The 23,805-nt window shown below is 36.0% G+C and overlaps 1 long non-coding RNA gene across 2 annotated transcripts; it reads right to left on the minus strand.

Moving 5' to 3' along the window:
* Positions 1 to 17,490: 17,490 nt before the first annotated feature.
* Positions 17,491 to 19,394, minus strand: LOC148698108 (uncharacterized). 2 transcript variants are annotated; one of them, XR_015960332.1, is made up of 3 exons: positions 18,823 to 19,394; positions 18,462 to 18,528; positions 17,491 to 17,697 (listed from the first exon to the last, which is right to left on the minus strand). It is a non-coding gene; the product is annotated as an uncharacterized LOC148698108 (long non-coding RNA). The 2 variants fall into 2 exon arrangements; XR_015960333.1 differs by having other exon boundaries at positions 18,462 to 18,543.
* Between the last annotated feature and the right edge of the window lie 4,411 nt (positions 19,395 to 23,805).

Consider the following 23,805-nt stretch of genomic DNA (forward strand, 5'->3'; position numbering starts at 1 on the left):
TGGGTGATCATGGCGACTCAGAGCACCGCACCCGAGCTATCTGTCAGGTCAGACCCCTCTCTCTCAAACGAGAGAATTTTCAATGTAGTTTAGGATGATCAACCCGGTATACATTCTTTTGCTTAATTTGGATTTTAATCTTAGTACACTTTCGAACACTCTAATGCTTAAGCACGTTCAATCACAAAGACTCGTCACCAAAAGAGGCCTACAAAAGAAATGTATAAATTGAATTAATATCCCAATTAATCACCAATAACCCCAAAATAAAAAGCAAAAATAAAGATTAATTTTTACCACGTTCACATCAATATCATGAGTAAACACGAAATCTTCAACTTGAGTAGTAGAGTTTGAATTTGCTTCAATAAATTAAAATTAAAATTAGGTTAGGTAAATTAATAAGTCACACGCGCACACACACACATATATATAAGCATACTTCGCATCTGACTCCACAACGGGTTTCGAGCACACATGAGAGCGCCCACTGTGCTTGAATGAAGTCGACTACTGGGCTGGTAATCCTACCACCAGTGTTAAATGCAGACTGAAGCTACTTTGTATACAGAAATGGCCAGAATGTCTCGCACTATCTAATAGGATATTAAATCCCATTTGTCTTCCCCCACACAATAACCAGACGATATAAGGCAAAGCATATTAGAAGAGTTGACGTTCATGCCATGCTAAACACATTGACAGGTTTGTCATCCAAATGATGTTGAGCGTACCGATGCCAGAAACTCAAAGGAGAAAGACGAAGATTGAAGACAAACCATCATCATCACATAAAACAACATGGAAAATGGAGAAGAATGAAACATAATCTCGACTACATGGCTTGCTCGAAATGAAGGGATTACTAAGGATGCTTGGGAATTTCCAATTTAGGGTTCGGCGACATTTCCATTCCCATTGGAGCTAACGGGCAGCTTAGGGTTTTTCCATCAGAGTAGTTCACTTCAAACTCAGGAAATTTTACAGCTGACATTGCAGGAACTATGATTTTATTTGCCACAGAATCTACACACAGAAACTAAGATTAAAATCCAAATTAAGCAAAAGAATGTATACCGGGTTGATCATCCTAAACTCAAAAATAAACTATGGATGCAAAAACACATTTAAAATGTAACAAATTTTCACGGGATAATAGTAGTGCTTCCTTATCTTCCCACGATGCATCTTAAGCTCTGACATATCAGCAAAATACCCCTATTCAACTCATCTGCACTGCCCTAAAGTACATGATCAACAATGCATTAGTATCGATACATTGTCCCCCAAAAATTGAAAAAAAAAAAAAAATACAAAGTGGTACAAAATCAAATGGGGTTTCCCCAATTTCCATTAAGAATGCTGGGTTTTGGCTAATTTTGAAAATAAATAAAAATTGCACATTTGAATCGGCGAGAATGAATTAAGAGATGGGGTACGTACCTTGTAAATGAAATTGCTCCTCTTCATTGTATTTAAATTATTGAATTTTCACATGAACATGCTATGACAATATAGATGCTTTGAAAACATATCATCACTTTACATGTTTCTATAAATGACGATGACGTAGAGGGTACCGGAATGTAGTCATTTATTTGTAAACAAACCACGACAGAAACACGAAAAAAAGGATAATCGAACAGCTAATGAATATGTAACGGAGCGAGATATAATCTAACAATTCGCTTCCGTTGTTCGAAATCACACACAACGCTATATGAGCCAGTAATCCCCTAGAACTAGAAATAGAAGCCATAGTTTTAGGCTTTAGTCACAGAGGTGCAACCATCAGCACATTCAACGAAGGCCTTTCCAGCATCTGGGTCTTCAATTTGGTGACTACACTACTCCGCCCTTCACCGCATTCACAGTATGATTCGCTTGGACCGAGTTTCTCTTGCTCCTTCACCATCACATCTCCACCGCTGGCGTCAAAAAAGAATTAGGCAGTAATTGGAATGTAATCAATATCAGTACTACCACAACAAAATCAAGTTATACACATATAGGGTGGTGATGGCTAGCATACATGACGCAGGTGCAACTTTCACCACAATTGTAGTAAGCCTTGCCAGCATCAGGTCCGTCGGTCTTAGTGATGGCATATTTCCACCCTTCGCCGCACGAACAAATTGCCTTGCTCCCTCCTCCAACTTGAGAAATTTTTCATTGTGACAGGAACATGGGTGGTACACCACATGCTTTTATATAAGTAGTGAGAAATTGTATTTTTTAAGTTATTAACATTTTAGCACACATATTCCACCATTGATATAGTAACACGTGGTGTACCACCTTATATTCCAGTCACACTAAAAAATCTCTCCTCCAACTGCAACACTCTTACACGTACATGCATGCAAATTTGCGCATGCCATCGATCACTAGTTTAGATACAAATCATTAATCGGTTTTGAAGCTGCTATTCTTTGGATAGAGACAACAACGATCCAAGTTTTCTATTCCAAATCATGTAGTAGTATTTTACTTGTTCATGTCTAATTTCAAATCTCAACCTTATTTATTCTTAGCAAATAAGAAATTGTCACAACTTTTAGGTAACATACATATTAAGTTGGGATAAATAACTAGTAACTTTCACTTGTCTTCCAAATATTAAATGATGTTATGGTTATCAGTTTGTTCATCTAAGATTTGAAGAAGGTTAATTATGCATGTTCAAAATCCAATCCAGTCCACGTAAGCTACTTAAACTGATTGATGAAATAGTTCTTTTGCTTGGCTTTTATGCTACCAAATTACATTTCTTAAAAGACTAGTATATGCCTAACACTTTGTGTGTGTGTGTTTGTATTTTTTATTTTTGTTTTTAAAATAAAGAGAGAGGACGAGAAAGAGAACGTGTGAGAGGTTTTTTTTATTTTTTATTTTTTAATATTAGATATATGCTAAAATCACATGTAGGTTTAGAAAAATTACATTACTGGCCTTTTTTTTTTTTTTTTTTTTGTGATAGAAGACTAAATCGTCTTTTCATCCTCTTTTAGTTGACAAAAAAGATTCTATTAATATGTAATTTAGATAATTAGGAGCATTACTCCCAAACTTTAACTCTGGAATTCTCATCTCCAAACTAAAAGTTCGTAAGTATTGGTCATTGCACTTGTCATAACATACAACAATGGTCTTTTTAGGTAGGACCATGGAAACTTCCATCGTTTATTGCTCCTTTTATTTTGGATGAAATTTTAACGGTATTACCAAATAGGATCATTGCTCCACAATGCAACATATGCAAAGAGCCATACTCACAAATTTTTTTTATTAAAGCTTAAAGCTTTGATTAGACATAAATTTAAGGGAAATAGACAAAAATGACCTATTTTCTTAATCTTGGACCAAAATAGGGTTTTTGGATATTCATAGAGCATACACTAGACAAACATAACAATATGACATAAATATGATTTTCTTAAAACTTACAATTATCAAATTGCCCTCCTAAATAAATGGATTACCCAGAAATTCCAACTCTCATTTCTCATTTTGTAGAGAGAAACAAAGAGGAGAGAGAGAGAGAGAGAGAGAGAGAGAGAGAGAGAGAGAAACATCACCGATAGAAATGGGTTATTATGGGTGTATTCCTTCAGAGTCAAATTGAGGTAACCTCTCTCTCTCGATGGATAGAAGCCATGAGTTGATACTTGCAATTGGCCGTGATGGCACACAACCACACCATTAAAGTTCAATTAAGACTCTCTCTCTCTCTCTCTCTATTCTATTATTTTCTTAACGCTTGTCTTATTGATGCAATGGGTCATTTTCTAGAATTCAAGCATCACGGTTAAGATCGGAGGCGCTTGTCCTATTGATGCAATGGGTCATTTTTTTGGAATTCGAGTGTCATAGCAAAGATCAGAGCTTTTAATTTTTTAATCTGGGATTTTTGTTTTTATTGTGAGAAATTAGGGTTCTTGATGCAATATTTGGAGAAAATCTTCGAGTGCGAGAGCTTTGGAGCAATATGTGGTTAGTATTTTGCCTCCATTTTGGAAAATCAGGTATTGGGAAAAATAGAACTCGATGCTGGTCACGACGGCGTCGCCATCGAGGTCGAAAATGAAGTTGTGGATGATACCTGCAACGTCGATTTTGTTGTGAACGTGCATCGCACAATTAATGGCATTGGGGGATATGTAAAGGCCTTTGGTTCTAGAAATTCCTTAAAGATCTGTAGTTTACAAATTTTTGACCTGATTTCATTAAAAATCATATATTTCCAGTGACATGCATACGACATGCACATGATATGCTGACACATCCCAATCCCGATGTTTGTGGGACATCGGAATGGTCACGTACTGGCCGACACCCGAGGGTGACGAAAGTCATTTATTGAAAATATGAGAACTAAAATATGAATAAGATAAAAGAAATTTAAATGTAATTAATATGCAAATGAGGAATGTGTTCAAAGCATACAACTAACTAGAACACTAAAAGGAATAATATAAAATTGAATGAATAAAAGAATGGGTCCTACACCGAGAGGACTCGAAGATGCCGATGCGGAAGTGCTTTGACTCTGGGATTGTACGCCTAGATTCTAAGTCCTGAGAGGGCGCAAAACAAACATGAGTGGACCAAGTTTATATATATATATAAAATACTGAAATAGTTATCAACATACTAACCCCCAAAGTTTAATGAAAACTAATAGCATAGTAAATGGTAGGTTTTCCGAAAACCCTAACATGCCATAAAACATATCTTGTATATAGTGTGCTAACTAGTGATATCAGTATCAATATAAAGAAGTGTGTAAAAACGTAATCATTCAATCATGCTTTTCATGTATGCATTTTTACTATTAAATATCTATATATGCCCGCCCGAAGGCAATTTAAATAAACCTGTTTATATATATAGGTTTATGCACAGAACAAGTATATATATATATATATATATATATATATATATAAGATATGCACAGAACAGTGCCCTACACACGCCCGCCCGAAGGCAATTTAAATATCTTTTTTCCATATGCACAAAACAGTGCCCTACACATGTCCGCCCGAAGGCAATATAAGTAACATCACCCGTAGATAGAACAGTGACCACTAGATACGCACAAAAACATTGAACATAATTTTTCCAAACATAGGTACATATATCTCAAAAACATCTTCATAGTATAAAGTCATCCATCATCTATATTATAAAGAAGTGTGTAAAAACATGTTCTAAATAATATATTGTCATCCATCAGATATCCTACAAAGAACATGGGAAATATTCTAAGTAAGCATAATATCTCATAAAACATTTCATAAAAACGTAATCATTCAATCATGCTTTTCATGTATGCATTTTTACTATTAAAACGTTCATTTGAGAAGGGGTTCACTCACAAATAATTCGCTGTTGAAGAGCCACACAAACTAGCGAAGACGGAAACGCCATAAAAAATTACCCCTAAGCACATAAAGAGTCCAATTAATAAAACTTTATCAAATGATTGAATTTCGGAAAACGAACGTCAAAAACGGGTCCATAATGTTGAAATTAACCTAAGGGGATCCCGGAGGAAAACCCAAAAAAAGTTAAAAAGTCAACATTGACCATTGATCGGTTAAAGTCAACGTTGACCGAGTTCTATACACGGCCCAAAGGGGCCTGGTTTGTTTTGGTTTTGGGTAAGCTGGCTCAACGGCCTGGTTTCGACGAGGGAAAAGGACGCCGGAGCTTCCCCAGCTCCGGTCAATGACGAACTACTACCCTAGGGTTCGATCTAAGCACCAAAATGAAGAGTGAAACGAGGGGGAGATGTTTGTTACCTTTGTTTCATCGAGCAAAGGCTGGAGGTGGTCGGATTTAGGCTCGCACACCCACGGTTCGCTGGACCTGGGTTGGGTGTCCTCTGGGCGCCCTGGAACTTCACGAAGACAGTGGAGAGGGAGGGGGGTTCTCACGAGGGTGAGGGTGGTGGTGGTGTGTCGTCGGTGGTGTGGGTGTGTGGATGAGTGCGTGCATGGGTGTAGATTGGGGAGAAAAAGTTCGAGAGAAAGATAGAGCGTGAAAGAGTAAGAGAGAAGAGTGAGCTAAGAGAGTGAGAGATCTGAAAGAGCTTCGGGGGAAGGAGATCTAGAGGTAGAGATAGTTTGTGGGCTGCCACGTGGCAGCGTGCAGGAGAAAGAAAATCTAGATGGAAGGTCCAAATTAGATTAGGATAGGGGACCAAATTGCAAGATTCTATAAACTTTTAGGGAAAAAGTAAAATTACATAATAATTTTGGGGAAGGGTTTTACAATCTACCCCCTTAAAAGAAATTTCGTCCCCGAAATTTGAAATAACTTACTACACTGAAAAACCCGAAAATGGAAAAAAAGAAAAAAATATATATATGTATACATACGTAACGAAGAGATCAAGTCAGAGCGGTTGCACAAAAGGGAAAATGTTGCCCCGTCACAATGGATTGCAATGATTCCATCTTTTGTGCCTCAAAGCTCATACAGTCTTCCCCCATCAGCGTAAAAGTAGAAACACATACTTTATACAGATATAAAGTCGAAAACATATAATGACGTAAGGTCAAAAATATGTACGTAAAATACGATAACTTCAAAATAGATATGTAATAATGTAGAGGTCAAAAACTTCGTATTGAAATTAACACTAAAAGTAGAAATAACTCACCCAAAAATTTGTAACGTCAAAAATACAATATATAACTATAATAAGGAAATTTAAAATATTCGTACTGAAAAACCAAAACTGAAAATGAAAGTGGGTCTCACCTAAGCATACGTAACGTCACGTACTACGAGAACATGTGTGTCTTTAGGGTCGAGCCCTAACAATAGCAAATCCGTAACAACTATCGTAGACGAGTCTTCCTGTCTACTTGCTTAACGAACCCAACGAATAAGTTATCGATACAACAGTCAGTCGCCCTCGATATCAACCACACATTTGTTGTCTCAATAAGCAAGCAGTAATTTCCCAAGGGTGCACAATTTTCCATATTGTAAATTTGATCCTCCAAATATAAGTTCGCAAAACTCCTTTGTCAACCAATGTTGCCTGTAGAAACTCTCATACCATGTCGCAAAAAGTGCCATATCCAAACCGAACAAAATAAGAACTATCGTCGTAATAACTCCATCCAGCACCAAGCACACCATCCTCCTCAGTTCTTCCAAATGTGACTAACTACTCCAAAGTTTTGCCAACAAATAACCTATTGAAAAATGTACCTTGGGATTCAAGAAAAGTGGCTATCATGTTAATAGCATACCCAAAAGCTCGAACCAGGCAAACAAAAAACGAGAAGTCACCTTTCCAACAAGCAGTATCTCAAGGGATTCAATTGGGTATTTTCCAACAAGCAGGATGGTCCTTAACAGAAAACTCCTCTTATATGGGTATTTTCATCATTTCGCTTTTGTGCATGGTGTGCATAGGTAGTTTGTCCTATTTTGGTCTTAAGATTAAGAAAATTGGTCATTATTGTCTATTTCCCTAAATTTAAAGACCAATCCTCTACTTTTATATTTTTTAAATTCAATCACTTATATATTGGATTCAATTGGATAATGTTGCAGTCCTATTAGATTGGAAATGTGATCGTGTAAATCCTAAAGTATTTGGGATATCTTTAGAAGATTCTCTAGGGTTAGATATTATCCTATTAGAGTTATAATCATATTAGGGTAAGGAATTTACCTTCCCTACTACTATAAATAAAGGCACAATGGGGTGAGATAACACACACCTCACAATTACACATCTCTCTCTTTCTCTCTATTGTCGCCGCACCCTCTCTATATCCTGATTATAGTTTAGTAAATTAGGCTTACAACACGTTATCAACATGCTCTTGACACTGCACTAAAGAAAGTTTGATCTTCAATTAGGGGAGTATTACTTTTTAATCATTCTATTTATGATTAATTTATTATTTTATTGAATTGATCTACATGCTATTAATTCAATTCATTTTAATTTTTCTTTGTTGAACGTGATACAACACATTGGAGATGCAATTCCAGCTTTTCGAGAAAGATCTTCTACAATTTCAAAGGCTCAATTGTTTTCTGCTAATCAGGTTCTTTTACAATAAATTAAGATATCTGAAACGACCATGAAGCATGAAAACATTCCCTATGATGCATGAACTCTCTACATTTATATTTTCCTTCCGATATATATATGTTCACATAGTTGTCAATATATATATATATATATATATATCTGTTCATGCATTACACATTTATGAATCGCTATGTGGAATTTGTGAGTCAAATAATCGAAAGAAAATAGAAGCAATTAGGATTTTTATCAAACCTTAGATTTTTCGGGAAAAAAAAAAGAAAAAAAAGAAAAAGGAGGATGTTTTGTGGCTGAGTTGCAGTCTGAAGCCTCACCACCACCAAGCCGAAGCCGAGCCAGCAGCTCATGCCTGCTTCCCCTGGGCCACAGCAGCCCCATGGGCTTTGCTGCAGGTGTGCAAGACCACCAGGTATACAACCTGTGTAGATTTTATGCGAGCTAGGCTTGCAGCCCTTAGCCCATACCAGAAGCCAGCAAAAGCTTGATGGGCTTCATCCCTTGAATGGCCCGCCTTCCATCAGTCGGCTTGTGCTCTGTTGCAGCTATGACCCGAGCCCAACTTGCAGCATGCTGCAGGCCTCTCTTTTTCTGGACAGCAACCCTCAATTCTTTGTTGGGCTGCCATGATCCTCACTGCCCAAATCATTTTTTGGCTCGTTCTGCTTCTAGCCCGCACCCAACTAGGTTGAGGTGCCTACGACTAAGCCTCATTTAGGCTATATTTTCTTAATTATTTGGCCCGAAGTCATTATTTTGCTTTTACGATCGACCCTGCATGGTCTCGATCTATTAAATTAATTAAACGTGACCATCAGTCAATTAATTTGATAAGACATCCAAAATTATTAGCATGAAGCCCACTTTTAGATATTACGATTCAATATTTTATTTCTTTTCTTTGGACCACTAACTCCCTTTCGTAATCCCGAAACACTCATAGTTGAATTCTTGAAGCAACCAAAATCCACTACACTTAGTTGTATATTGTATTATGTGTTCTTACAAGTGCCTCCTTTTTATGAACCTGAAGTTCATAACTAAACTTGAGCCTATGATTTCAAATTTAGTGCCTTTGAAACCCAAAGTTTTCATAAAACAATACACCCATGAAAACTCGAATTTTTCATGTAAACCATGTCTTAGAACCCGAATGTTCTACTTTGATGCTTATGGATATTTTATTTCCCATAGCACCAATCACAATCTTGTTACCTCAATTCAGTGGATTGTCGAACCGTAATAAGTTCGAGTTCACTGATCTGGACGTTTCTTGACCTAAACCACTTTATGTGGATATAGGACCTGAATCTCCACTTGACTATCAAGAAGCTGAGAAACCATTGAAGCCAACAAAGGCATGGAAGAGCTGAATAAGCCTCCGCCATCATCTTTATTCGAAGACTTATGCCTAAAGCATTACAAATGGAATTCCCTCCCGAACAAGGATTACATGGCTTTTTGGCCAACTCCTATGGACCATTTAATCATGAAAGACATTGCCTAAAGCACACCATGATTATGTCCATGAATAAGTACGATTCTGAAGTTTATAAAATTTGATAGAATTTTAACTAGAGAAGAATTTTCTCGTCCTTCCAAAAATGAGTAGATTGCTTTTTCAAGAGAGATTAGATAGGATTGATATTCCTTTTCTTAAGGTTAACAACAATGTTGGAAACCTTGACCAGTTGTGTCAATTGAAGGATTCAGATATTATGTGTCTTTTGTAGATGAAGCAACACGATTTGTATGGAATATGGATGTTTCCTCTGATAAATAAGTCAGAAAATTTTGGTGCATTTGTGAAATTTTGTGCTTATGTCGATAATCTATTTCAAACTAGAAATAAAATTTTGGAGTCCTAAGGTGGTGGTGAATTTTTTAGCAGCGCTTTTAAAGATTATGTAGCTACTCATGAAATTATGCACCTTATCTCTTGTTCACATGCACCTTATCAACAACATGAATTAGTGGAGAGAAAGCATAGGCATTTTGCTGAAATTGCCATAATATTGTTATCTGCTGCAAAACTTCCTCAAAAGTTTTTATATCATTCATTTGTGTAGATTAATCTGACATGGGATGGTGATGTAGATTGAAGATGATGAAGAAGAGGACCCATGATCGTGTTTCTAAATTATGTGATTTAGTGATGTGCAATAAGGGGATTTTAATCATGGCGAGGGGAAGGAACAGGGACATTAAGCCCTTTTTGTTGAAGGTTAGAGTGGATTTTGCTCTCTTTTACTAGAATTTTCTTTTCTTGGGTTTGTCTTCTCACCTTAACAGAGTTATCAATAGCATTGGGGAGAAAAAAGGGAATAAAGAAAAGGGAGAAAAAGAAGAAGAAAGAAGTGGGAGAGAAGAAAGATTGAATAAGGAGAAACTGGCTTGAAGTTTGGCTTTCAATTTGGGCCTAAAGTTAGCTTGAAATGGGACTTCACAAATAAATAAATAACTAAATAAATAAAATAAATATATATTTAATTCGATTTGGTTTGGTTTCCAGACCACTAAAACCAAATTGAACCAAAAGATTTCTGACACACCCCGACCCGATATGACCACTAGAACTTCGAATCGAGCTGTGCTGGCCGACACCTGGAAGGTGACGAAGCCATAAAGTGTATTGATATGGAAAATGTGAATAAATTTAAACCTGAAAGTGCCTAAATATAAAAGTGCGCTGGTGAGCGGGAATGAACCCATTTCACACGTGACATCAGAGCATAAGTAAAGTACAGTAGAGTGGATAAGGATTATACCCTCAGAAGTAGCCACCAATACTGAGATTCACTAAGAATCCTCGTCGATACAACCGTTCAGCAGCTAAAATCTGGAGGGACGAAAAATAAGGGTGAGTGGGCCTGAAAATAAAGTTTTATAAAAACCTTTTTGAAAACATTATAACCCTTCGCCGTAAAACATGTATAGTTTCCAAAATATCATACAAAGTATAAGTATGAAAATCAAATGCATGCTAATTGTAAGTCCATAAATATGCCACAGTAGAATAGCTCAACAATAATATAGATATGATCATGTGCTCAGTAATCTATACTAGCATGTTAGTCGAAGTCACATAATGTAACCTGTACGACTGCACCTATCGCTCATCAGACTATGCTAACACACGAGTCGGAGTCACCTAATGTGACCTGTACGACTTGCTAGGTATAATAATAAACGCTCTAGTGCTACGATCATGTACAACTGGCGCTATGCGCGAGTCACCTATGAGTCGGAATTGCCTACTACAATATGTATGATAGGCTAACACCTACTTGGATCCAAGGCGAGAGTGCGATGCGGGAGGTGAACATACACGTGAAGGCTGTGCCCTGGCCCTGGGTAGGAGCACTAACACCGGGGTGTAGCAATGATGAGCACTATATGAACATATGCATGCCAAATTGATTCAACCATTTCAATCCACCACATAACCTTACCTAGACTTACCTGCGCATCCCACGTTCACCTTAGCATTTCAAAGCATTCACAACAATTATATGCAAGTAATATGCATATGGATATGCCATGATGCAATCTAAAATTCAACCATATCGTAGTATTTTAATATATATATATATATATATATATATATATATATATATATATAAAAGACATGGCATAAAATGCATAAATCAATTTAAAAGCATTTGTGGAAACTATCAATCATATATATACTATAAAAAGGAAAAAACCAACTCACCCGAGGTCCACGCTACAACTCCCTAGCATGAATATCGAGGCGTCAAGAACGATCAGCGCTTGTGGCCAAGTCCAATTTGGCCAGGAAAAGTCCTAATTTAGCTTGAACCTGCCGGAAACCCTAAGGTGGGTGTTCTTTGATTATCCTTCCTCGGTGTTCCAACGCCCCTACCACTGGTTGGGTCTTGTTCCTGGGTCCAAGGAAAGTTGATTAAGGGTGGTGGTAGGTGGTGCAACTCACCAGAATGGAGGAATTGTCGTCCAGCACCTCCGGTGCATCGGTGAAGTTCTACATGAAATAGGACCTAAAATCCTTCAATCTTGGGCGGAAATGGTAGAGGAGAGCTTGTGAAAGAGGTTGCAGGTGATGGATGGGTGTAGTTGGCCTACAAAAAATGGTGGAGGTGAAGGAATCACTCAGGGTCGAACTGGGTTGTTGTGCGGGTGTACGGGTCAAAGGGAAAGCTAAGAGCTTTCTCTCCCTTTCCTGATTGGTCCCTCTTTCCTCCCTAATTTCTTATTGGCCCATTACTCTTTTGATTTGATTGGTCCCTTTGACAACACATACCTGATTGGGCCGAAACCAAGCCTCTAATTGGTTCTCATTCCCACATAGTGGGAGTTTAATTAATTGAAAACCTATAGTTTAGTAAAACAATTTCAAACGTCCATAACTATATTGTTATAATCCGGACTCGCAAACGGTTTTTGCCTATGCGTTTGTGGCAATGATTACTACGCAAATACTCCAAAAGAATGACTCATACGTCTCTCTAAACAATGGCCAACGGAAGTCAAAATCCTTGCCTCTAGGGCACTTTCGTCAATTCACGCTTTTAAAATTTATAAAATGTAAAATTAGGGACAGGTTGTCACAATTTTGATTTGATTTTTGTAATTTAATTCAATTTTTTCTGGATTAGATTTTCTTGGCTTCCATTTGGTGTTCGGTTTGGTTTTTCGATTTTTCAAACCCTTCCCTAATATGAAATACAGGACATAGCTGTTACGACTAAGTAGAGGTTGAAAGAAGAGAATAAAAAGATAAAAGCAAACTCAATTATCTATACACCAATATACTTTGTATAATAACTAAATATTGACTTCCATAAAATAAAGTAATTAAAGACCTTTAATTTATGATATAGCTTTAAAACCAATCTAAGTTCAATTTAATTTCTATATCGAAAGCTGATATTATTTTTGTAAACGAGTGGCATTCTAAGAAAATCGGAACGATCGTCATTAATTTTAGTTGCACTCAATGAGGTGGTGAGTAAAAGACGTATCAATGGCTAATAATATCGATATGCAACTAATATCAATGAGTATTGACGTGCATAGAAAATGAAAGAAATAAATTCAAGTCAGTTAACACTTAACAACCTCCACATGAGAGTTTGAATAATTAGAGGTATCAATCAATGCAACTTGATGAGGTGCAAAAGTCTCTACGAAATTTACTCGTCTTTTACATGGCTTCCCTAAGTGGACCGTTATCCTACTCCAATAATTATTGAAAGTGAAACCCTTCAAGTAAAGGTTTGACCCTTCACCATTTCATTTAGGGAGCATTTTTGTTTACCACCATTTAGTGTGATGTATGTTCACCATCCTATTTATCATTGTTAGATGAGTTTAAATTTTGAGATTCATGCAGTGGATAAACACAAATCTCAAAATTCAAACACATCTAACAATGATAAACAAGGTGATGATCATACATCACACTAAATAGCAGTGAGCAAAAATGCACTCATTTCATTGACTTATCCTTCTTTGTTAGTTTGAATACGGTATTTAGTCATTTAATTAGCTCTAGTTATTCACTATTAGTAGTGATTGACTGCCATACGTTTTTTTTCTTCTTGTCAAGTAAGATATCTGCCATACGTTTTTTTTCTTCTTGTCAAGTAAGATATCTTTTATTACATTAAGAATTGGTACAGATCCAAAAAGAACCAGGTAAACAACTATAGATAAAGTAAAAAGTTCAAGCAAAATGAGAGTTACAACCTAAAATACAACTGGAGGCCCACACAAGCTTGGACCCGAAGGCTGAAAAAACAAACAACAAAAAACTCTAATCTCCAACAACATAAACCAAGTCCCATTCACAAACCCTTGCAATATATACAAACAAAGTATCTTATGGGTAAAGAGTGAGGCTCAGTGAGTATACAAACAAATTTTTTATTGCAACCCGCCGATCCAAGAACATGGTGGGATGGGAATGGAAGGAAGGAGGAGGAAAATGAGGGGTAGCGAGCTACCGCCTACCCCGAGTAAGAGTAAAGGGCGACTGCTAAAACTTGAAACGGAGGGGGGGAGGCTTCTGGATCTGGGATATTGGAGTTCACAGAGACAAATAGAGAGAGAAACCGTGTATGATTAAAGTGATTGCCATACATTTACGTTTGTAAATTAATGAGTTTTCTGACCAGTAATGCTCGATTAATGATCGCTAAACTAGACTGCAACCTGATTTATAGCTCGTTTAAAAGTGTTTTTTTTTTTTTTTTAATAACTAAAAGTGATTTTGGTAAAAAGGTTTTTGAAATCAATTCTTAGCAAAAAAAAAAAAAAAAAATGAAAGCACTTGAAGTGCTTCCTGCATTCCTGCAAGAAGGCCCAGCTTTTGGAGTAAAATCATTTTATCTAAAAGAGCTTTTAACCATTTTAAAAGCACATCTAAATGAACCATTAGTTTGTTCCTCTTATCCAACACTTAATCATCACAATATTCTAGTCACTAATTTTTCCATTTTGTTAGTTTCTTAATCATCACAATCATTCTTAATCTAAAAAAAATATACATATTGGTTCCTTAATTTACAATTCACCCAACTAGATAGTGCAAGTTTAATCATACTCAAATTAATGATTATTGTACATTAATAGGATATTGAACATATTATAGTACACAATAGAGCAGAGGAATAAAATAACATTTTTGTAGTTTTTTTCTATACTGGCGGCTTTCATGTTTTATTCTTTAATTTTTCTTTGTCCCTTACTTATTTCTTGGAAGCTTCTGTTTCTGTTAGGAATAGGAAGTCGCCATTAAATTTTAACGCCAAGTTTGACCACAAAATTAAATAATTGGGGCCTTGGAAAGAAATCAAACAAAGGAATCAGTCGGCCAACTTTTCATACAAAATATCTGCATAAGGTGTTACCTTATCCGTGACTTGTGGACTTTGTTGGCTTCACTGTCTCGACCTAATTTATTTGTGAAATTAACAAAAATATACCACATTTAATACAAGACAATGTGTAGCCCGTGATAAGTCATCCAAGAAATTTTGTTTTACTAATTTTAAAACTTTAAAACCTAATATTATATTACAATTCTTAATACTCTTAAATTTTCTATACAAATCGAGCAATAGAAGTATTACAGCACGTAGATTAAAGATTTCGAAGGATGCAAATGAAGAAGACTTAAATGTGGAATAAAACAATGTCCGTGATTGTGACATACCATTGTGTTAGACCTTGTTAGGGCAATATGCATGGTAATTCTGGAAACGTCGCAGATCTAATTATGGGCATGCATGCATTGTTAGACTTTATATATTTCATAAACAATTAAAAACACTAACTTGAAAGAATCCATGGAATGTAAAGACAAATAATCTTGACAGAACCGTGTGAAATAGGCTAAACCATGAACGGACTTCTCCTACAGTGGAAATCATATTGGAATCTCGCAGAATAATATGTTAGTTGACCAAAGCCTTTTGCACACCCAACACTCCTTTAAACTCGAACTAATAGGGCATTCATATGAGTTTCTAAGTGTTGTGAGCAGAGACCTTACCCTTGTATTTATATGGACTTAACCCTAATGAATCTTCCCATAATAATGTTATTAGGATTCCTTGCAGTCCAAGGATAATTGATACACCAAATCTCATCCCAAATAGGATAGAATTAGGAGTCCTTATTCTCCAAGGAAATCCGGAATAGATTAACTTTACTTGGGGTACAAGCTATGGCTATTAACTAAATTTTAATCTTATTTATATTCTAAGCAATCCTTAAATTAACTGTGTAGACCTAATAGTCATTGGATTATGATCCAACGTCCAACATACATCTGATCAGAACGTAAAGAGTTAATTATGGGCATGCATGCATGCATCTAATCAGAACATAAAAGAGTTCAAGTGAGAATGTGTTGTATACAAACCAAGTTCTGAGAACTGAGGATTAGCAATCGATCTGCTGATAAAACTATCAAATAACCGTTGGAGTGGAAATTTCCTAAAAGCTTGAAAATGCTATAATCGGCCGGCCCCAAAAAAAGTGAGTATCAAAGAAACTAGGCATGCATGCATGCATCAGCTAGCTTGGTGTTTGCCAACAGCCGGCCCTCTGACAATCAACAAGTCATCAAAAAGCTTCAAAAATTCCAAAAAGCAAAGAGTTGCATAGGTTAGCTATATATATGCATATAGGGTTTAGAACGAAAAAACTAGGTGCGTACCTTAACTCTTACTTCGTGAAGAAAGATGAATTTGTACTGGAGAGATAGATCGAGCTGCATGCGTCTCGTTAGGGTTAGAATTTTTGAAGAAAGTATTGCTTGATTTCAGGAGGATTGAAAAATGCTAGCTTCCCCAATGAAACTCATATAGACCCCATGTCGTATGGAGTAGTTCTAGCTCAATTGCACACGTATGACGTATCCTGTTTTGGCTTTTCTATATGTTGCTTTTAGGACATGTGTGCTCGTCTTAATGAAAAATAGAAAATATAAACTATGTATTGGTGCAAGTAACAATAGTAAAGTCGAATTTTAGAAGGATAAATAATGAATGAGAAGACTAGGGGAACTTTTCCTTTTGGAATGAGAAGGGGCTTCACTATTTCGTATGGATTTCTCATCTATATTGTCACTCCCCAATCTATTGGATATATATACCCCTGATCAAAATTTTAATTTGAAAAAAAAATATTTCACTACCGTGAAATGACTATTGAGGCATGGGTTCCAATATTGGGTAGCAACATACCAAAAACTATACTATCCCTCTCTCTGATCTACGACCACCCTCTCCAAATATTGTTCATTAGCCAACAATTGAAAACCATCAAAATATTCGGCTGCTTTGCGCTGAAAATGGAAGTCCATCACAAGTCCAATATCCCTATAGGGACCGATTGAAAATTGTGCACATATTAGTAGCTATTAGTGCAATAACCCTAAGTGAATTTTATAAATACATACAATACAACCAATGCAATTTTCAATCAATATGTGACTTTGCATTATTTATTTATTTATTGATGATTATTAATTACTATGCAAAGGCAAGTTTTCTTAAGGCGGGACTTATAACAATTATAACTTATTATAATGTAAAGTTTATTCTTCCTTTATTAAGCATGTAATTGATCTACATTTGAACAGGAATTTTTTATTATTACATAAAGATTATTCCTTTATAGATCGTATCACAATAGAAAGGTTTTACTGTATAAAAATTATGTTATTTATTTTATTTTCTGTAAATGATTAATTAGAAATTAAGTACTCTATAGGGCTCTAAGTTATCTACTTAAGCACAATATATTTTAGAGTTTAAGTGACACACCCCGACCGAAATCAAGGCTTGTTGGTCATCACGTGAAGGTGACGTAGCCATATGCACATTGCGGAAGCAAAAGATAAATAATAAAAGTACGAATAAATAAAAACCAAACTACTAAATAAACTAGTTAAGGTAACACACTAATGTAAGACTAAGTGTGATAAACATAATCAGAGCACAGAAAACCGAAGTGCAGTCCAAAAGAAGAATACTAATTACACAACACCCAAAGGTGATCCTACATTTGTGATGTTCTGTCAGAACCACCGTCAAGTCCTCGTGAACCACCAAAGCTGCTTCTAACTAGAACCTCGAGGGGCGCAAAATAGAAAGTGTGAGTGGGCAAAGACAAAGCTTTTCAAAATCATTTTATTATCATTCTAACAGTTTCCCAGAAAATAGAATATACACATATATCGAAAACATGTTAAAAAATATGCCATGTCGAATGCCTTCACATAAAATGTAAGTAACCCAGGTAATGTCAATCAATGCAAGTAACATGTCAGCCGGAGTCACCTAACGTGACCTGTACGACTGAATCTAGAGCTCAAATCCCAACTCACTAACTATACATGCACACGAGTCGAAACCACCTAAAGTGATATGTACGACAAGATTGGGTGTAAATAAATACGCTTAAGTGCTACGATCACGTGAAGACTAGACGAATAATTGAGGGTCACCTACGAGTCGGAACCACCTATAGTGGTCTGTACGACAGGACTGTGCACCTAACTAGGATCCAAGATGACCGTGTGGTGCGGGAGGTGAACATCATGTGAAGGACTGTGCCCTACTCTGGGCGAGAGCATAAACACCGGGGGTGCAGGTCATGAGCTCTCTATGCATCTCACATAACCACTAATTCACAATCATAAACCATAAACTTACCTGGCACTTACATGTGCGTCCACAACACTAAACATACATATATGCAACTACTAATGCATAAATAAATAGGCAAACACTATGCATGACATTTAAAACATATAAACATTCCATATCATTTTCTGGGAAAAACCACAAGTATATAGGTACATACGGAAAACCAAAAGCCCACTCACTGATATATGGAAAGGTCGTAACCCCTTTGCCTCGAGTGACTGCGCTTGTCCTCATGATAGGTCTCACCTATATGCGAAACAACTATAAAAACGTCAATTTAAAGCACATAACCAAAACTAGGTAATAACTTCTCATACAATGCTCAAATGGGGTGTGTGAATATACCAACGTGATCTACTCAACCTCACGAACATCCCCATATTTTTAAAATAATTTTCCTACCACCCACTTGTCGCCACGCGCCGGCCATGCACGGGCACGTGCCTATCACATGTGTGGTAACCCTAACGGCGTTAGGGAATATTCCGTCCAAAAAATAGAATATACCGCAAATGAAGTTTACGAAGAGTAGAACAAAACCTTGCCACTTTGGGGACCCAAAACCAACGGAATCTCGTCGGAAAAACCCATGATATTCCGGCCAAACCTGCAACTCACTGAAACTGGGCTTCCCGACGTCCAAAACACTTCAACTTTCTTCCCCGAGCTTTGTGAGAGTGTTCTAAAGCTCCCTATGACCTTAAAAACACCTAAAAACTTCACGATCATGTGTGCATGAACAGTGAATGAAATATGAGGATAGGATTCTCGAGGTTTTCGAAGGTTTCAAGTCTCACAAATGGTATAAATGAACTTAGGAACTTGCAAGGAGTTCGAATCTTACCTTCTAGACGTCGATCCGTGCGTGAAAGGTTGGTTTTGAAGTTCGTCCGTACAATTGAGGAGGAGAGAGAGAGAGTGTGTGTGTGTGTGTTTGAGACAGAGGGTGGTACACGGGAGAGGATGATGGGGATGAGGGTGTGTGTGTGGTCCAGATGCAACCAGCCAAACAATAAAATAACCACCCCAAATTGACAAATAACTACCAAGGGCAAAATCGTCACTTCACACCTACGGTATGAAAATTTTGGGACGGGCTATCACATTAAGTGTACTTTTAGATTAATAATATTGAATATTGCTTATTGATCTGTAAGAGTTTCTTAGTATATCCCTTTCTCATGTGTCTGTTCATTACCACATTGTCAACACCTAACATGAATGTAAATTTATAATTCAAACAAGTACTCTAATTTCGAGAACGAATAAAAAAAATTTAGTTGAAACTTGGACTAACAATCATGTTTTGCGTATTATTGTCATATTTTACTAAGAAATGAACCTTAAAAACACGATTTTAAGTTAAGGGATGGTTTGCTATTGAGGATCTGATTTGGGATTGATATTTCATTATATTTAAGTTACGCCGAAAGAAGAAATGACAATTTTGTGGTAAAGTTTGAGGTAGGAGATGAATTACTCATCCTCTCCAAAATGGGAGAATTAGAAGGGACAAGTTTACTTCATGTCTAATCCTTTTTTAATCCTCTTCAAAAGAAAAATTGTTCTCCTTTACTTTCAAAATGCCTTGAATTTAGAGAATTATCTATTTCAATACAATCTCTATACTAAACGAGGCTAAGAGTTAGTTTAACTTCACTTGTCATTTGGTTCAAAACCCGAAATAGGTAGAAAATATCGATACTGATCACCATTGCTGTAATTATCATTTGACAATAATTAAGTGGGTCGCTTAGCTTTAGCATTAATGTACATGGTTAAGTATGGCTGTATAAGAGCATCTCCACCAGTCTCTTTATTGCTCTTGCTATTGGGGTTAAACTGCCTCCAACCCAAAAAACCCTCCTCCACGGGTCTAAAATTGGAGAGGCCAATGGGGGCGAGGGCTTGTGCCCTTGCAACAATTACATGAGCTTGCGGCCTTTTCAATCAGCACAGGGGTGAGGGAGGGCCCCACCCATGTGACAGCCCACCCATATGACAGCACAATTGTAATGCTTGCAGACCGTTGGATTTCCAACAGTCCCTTCATCTAGACTGTTGGATTTTCAATGTTAAAAAAATTGAAAATACAAAAAGAATATAAAAAAATACCAAAAAATTTTAAAAAAATACAAATGTTTTTTAACAACGCACTTAAAATTAGGTACACTTGAGAAACTTAAAAAGTTCAACCATCTTCTTCACAGAACAAACTTACTAAGTACACAAGGTACAAACATAAAAAAATATACATTTTTGAGAAGTATTCGCTTTGTCCTTGCCCTTTCTCCTTCCAAACAAATGGACTTGAACAAAGACAATTACTGTTTAGAGTGATAGTAAGTGCAATTTCATATCACTCAATACTACGGTCTGATGGTATTCATCTTCACTTATAAGTGAGAGATCATAGGTTTGAATCTTGTAGATAACGAATTCGATACCAAATTAGGTTATTCATTGTGTGTAGCTGAAATCCCCCTCCCTTGGCGTAAAATATATTGTTGTACTAAAATAAAGTGTAATTTCATTGCCCTTACCCATCAATTACCTTTACCCTTTACTAACCGGTGGAAATGCTCTAAAACATCTTTTCGTTTACAAATATTTTATGATATAGAGGCTGATCGTTTTGCATTGGTTTGATTGAAGATAGTTAGGTAGCCAACAAGTGGTTTGTGCGATACTTTTGATGGTGAAGATTGTCGGCTTTGCGATGCGAGATTACACACATGCAAATTAAAACCGTATCATGTGTGTGTAACGAGGCCAATAAGAAATTATAGATTCTCTGTAGTTGGATATATAAATCATATATGACATGTGACCCACTAACAGGTATTGAATCATTTAAAACTGATTTTTAGTATTATTTATGTATCAGCTTGAATTATATTAATTATTATAACATAACTGAATTATTACATGATGACCTGGTTCTTTCTATATTAAGCGATAAATCCATTACAGTTTCAATTATGGTGAGTGAATAATATTTAAGAGTAGCACGTGATGCTTTATTTAGTCGGATTAATAAGGCTACACTTGCAGTTGTGTCCTACTCGTTCAGAAGGGTATTGTCCCTGAATTTTTATTCAACATTCTTGCAGAAGATGTAAAAAAGATCTGTCACTGATACGGAAAGGGGGTGTGGGGAATACACTAATCGTGTTGAAGATTGTCCATTTGCATTCTTCCTTGTACAAATTGTAAAATAAAAGCGACTCGATTGTACATTACATGAATGAATATATTGGATTTGGATTAACTATATTTGACATGAATATTTACATAAGAATTTTTCAAGCGTTAATAATAAACGTGTAGAATTTGTTATGTCATACACGAGTAAGATAGCAATGTTTGAGAATTTGACACTACAAATTTGTAAATTGTGAAAGTGACTTTATTTTATTTTGTGTCATAACTTAAAAAGTTTGACTTATTTTTTCTAAATGCTTTTACTTCGAACTCTTGTATAATTATAGGATTAACTATAATCAAAATGAACACGCATTATAAATTTTAATTAGAAATAATTTCCAAAATTCGATGAACTTCTTCAAGTGTGGGACACATCTCATGTTTGCCGAATCTAAAAACCATCGTCTTTGCATCCCAACACAGACCATTCCAACAGTTTTTCAAGCCTCCCTTCATGCCTTTGTCGCCTCTAATGCATTTAATCGAGCCAGAGCTTGAAAAGTCTGGAATTCAGATTGATCTTAATCACATTGGGATGGTATGGGGGAACAAGTCCAACACAAGGTGTTCCACGTCCAAATTCTCCCACTCCTTTGAGTATAGTTTGAGGTATAAATATTGCATGTATTAAAAAAATTAGTATTTTAAGTTTTTTTTTTTTTAATAAATAAATAAAACATGCAAGTTAATTCCCCTCTCAAAAAAGCAATATTTGTCTGTACAGCATGATTAGCATGGTGATGGTTAACTAATGTTGAACACGAACGAGTACGTGAACGCTTGATAACAAAGACTAAGTCCCCCCCAAACTATAGATAGCAGAGTCGTCGGATTGGGACCAAGCTAAATTTAGGGTGTGACTGTCAAACATCGTCATTCGGAACGGCCTAGGACTCAACTTTGACGGCCATGCATTACCTAACTTTTTCAGTCTTTTAACAACATATTTTTACCCCCAAAAAAAATGTGGATACTTCCACCTAAATAAATAATAATTTAATTATTTGAGTTAAAAAAATTAATTATTTATTTAGCAGTATTTAACAGTACGAAAAACGTGGATCTGACTATATCTAGAGATTTGGACTTGCGGGGACTTAAACCATGCATGCATGTGAATGCAAACACTGTTTCATACCAGTTATATATTCTAAATACTAAATATTATTGAGAATTGTTATTGTCATTTCAAAAATATCATTCTACATTCCAGACTTTCTATATTTGGAAAGAAAAATACACTTGTAAGGAGGAGTGTAGAATGAGATTTTTAGAGTGCCAATAATACTTTCCATATTATTTTGCATTACAAATACAAACAGATAAAACTGTACGAGAGAAAATATATTTAGAGTGGCAATCACATTTTTAATTAACATGTATTTTTTTTTTAAATATGACGTTCTTAAAGAAGTTGAGGCTTCACCATAAATAAATTGACAACATGAAAAATAGTCTAATTATCTATAAGCACATATAATTTTTCTTCGTTTCTTAACACTGTCAAACAGTCTCTGCCCCTAAAACCCGTGCATGCATGCCATATTTGAATGGGGAACGTTAGGGCTACCACTTGCAACTTGAAAACAAAGCAAGTTGCAGGGAAAATCTGCACCAACTAAGTGTAACTGGACGAATCTTAGGCAATCTCCAATCGAAAGGGGGGCCAAATGATCATGTTTAGCTCTATAGCTCTGCAAGAAATTATTTTTTAATGAACAATGACAGACCATATTTTATACCATTTACAACCGAATGAGCTAAAGGATCATAGGCCAAAACATAAAAAAAAATTGTACCTAAATCAACGTCACTAAATAGTTTAATGTTAGGTTTATCAAATAAATTAAATTTAATTACGTATATATGCAACATTCCATTGGACCAACCCCAACGATATTTTGGCTTTTGCATGTCCTGGTTGTATTATTATTTTTTAAGCCCAAATAAAGGTTTAATTATTAGTCTGTCCACATGCATGGTATAATTCTTTTTGCAAAGGTACATAAGATAATATAATAAAAATAGTATATAATATAAGAAAAATATATAAATATTATTATGAAATTTTAATAGTCAATACCGGGAATGGGATTACTTGCAAAATATGCAATTAAAATGTTTATTTTGTGTACGAAAAGAAGAGATAAGTAATTAGCTTTTTGGTAAAGATGCTTTAATTAATTAAGTTGATGCATCACTTGAGAAGAGATTCTGCTGCAATATCGTTTCTTTCAATCGACATGTGATTAAGCATGGAACTTGTCTGGTTTATGGGACCAGAAGGCGCTGCTGCATTGGGGTGGCTGGCTGGTT

This window comes from Pyrus communis, chromosome 3 (genome assembly GCF_041283825.1).
Source record: "Pyrus communis isolate YQ-2024b chromosome 3, ASM4128382v1, whole genome shotgun sequence".
Classification (NCBI taxonomy): domain Eukaryota; kingdom Viridiplantae; phylum Streptophyta; class Magnoliopsida; order Rosales; family Rosaceae; genus Pyrus; species Pyrus communis.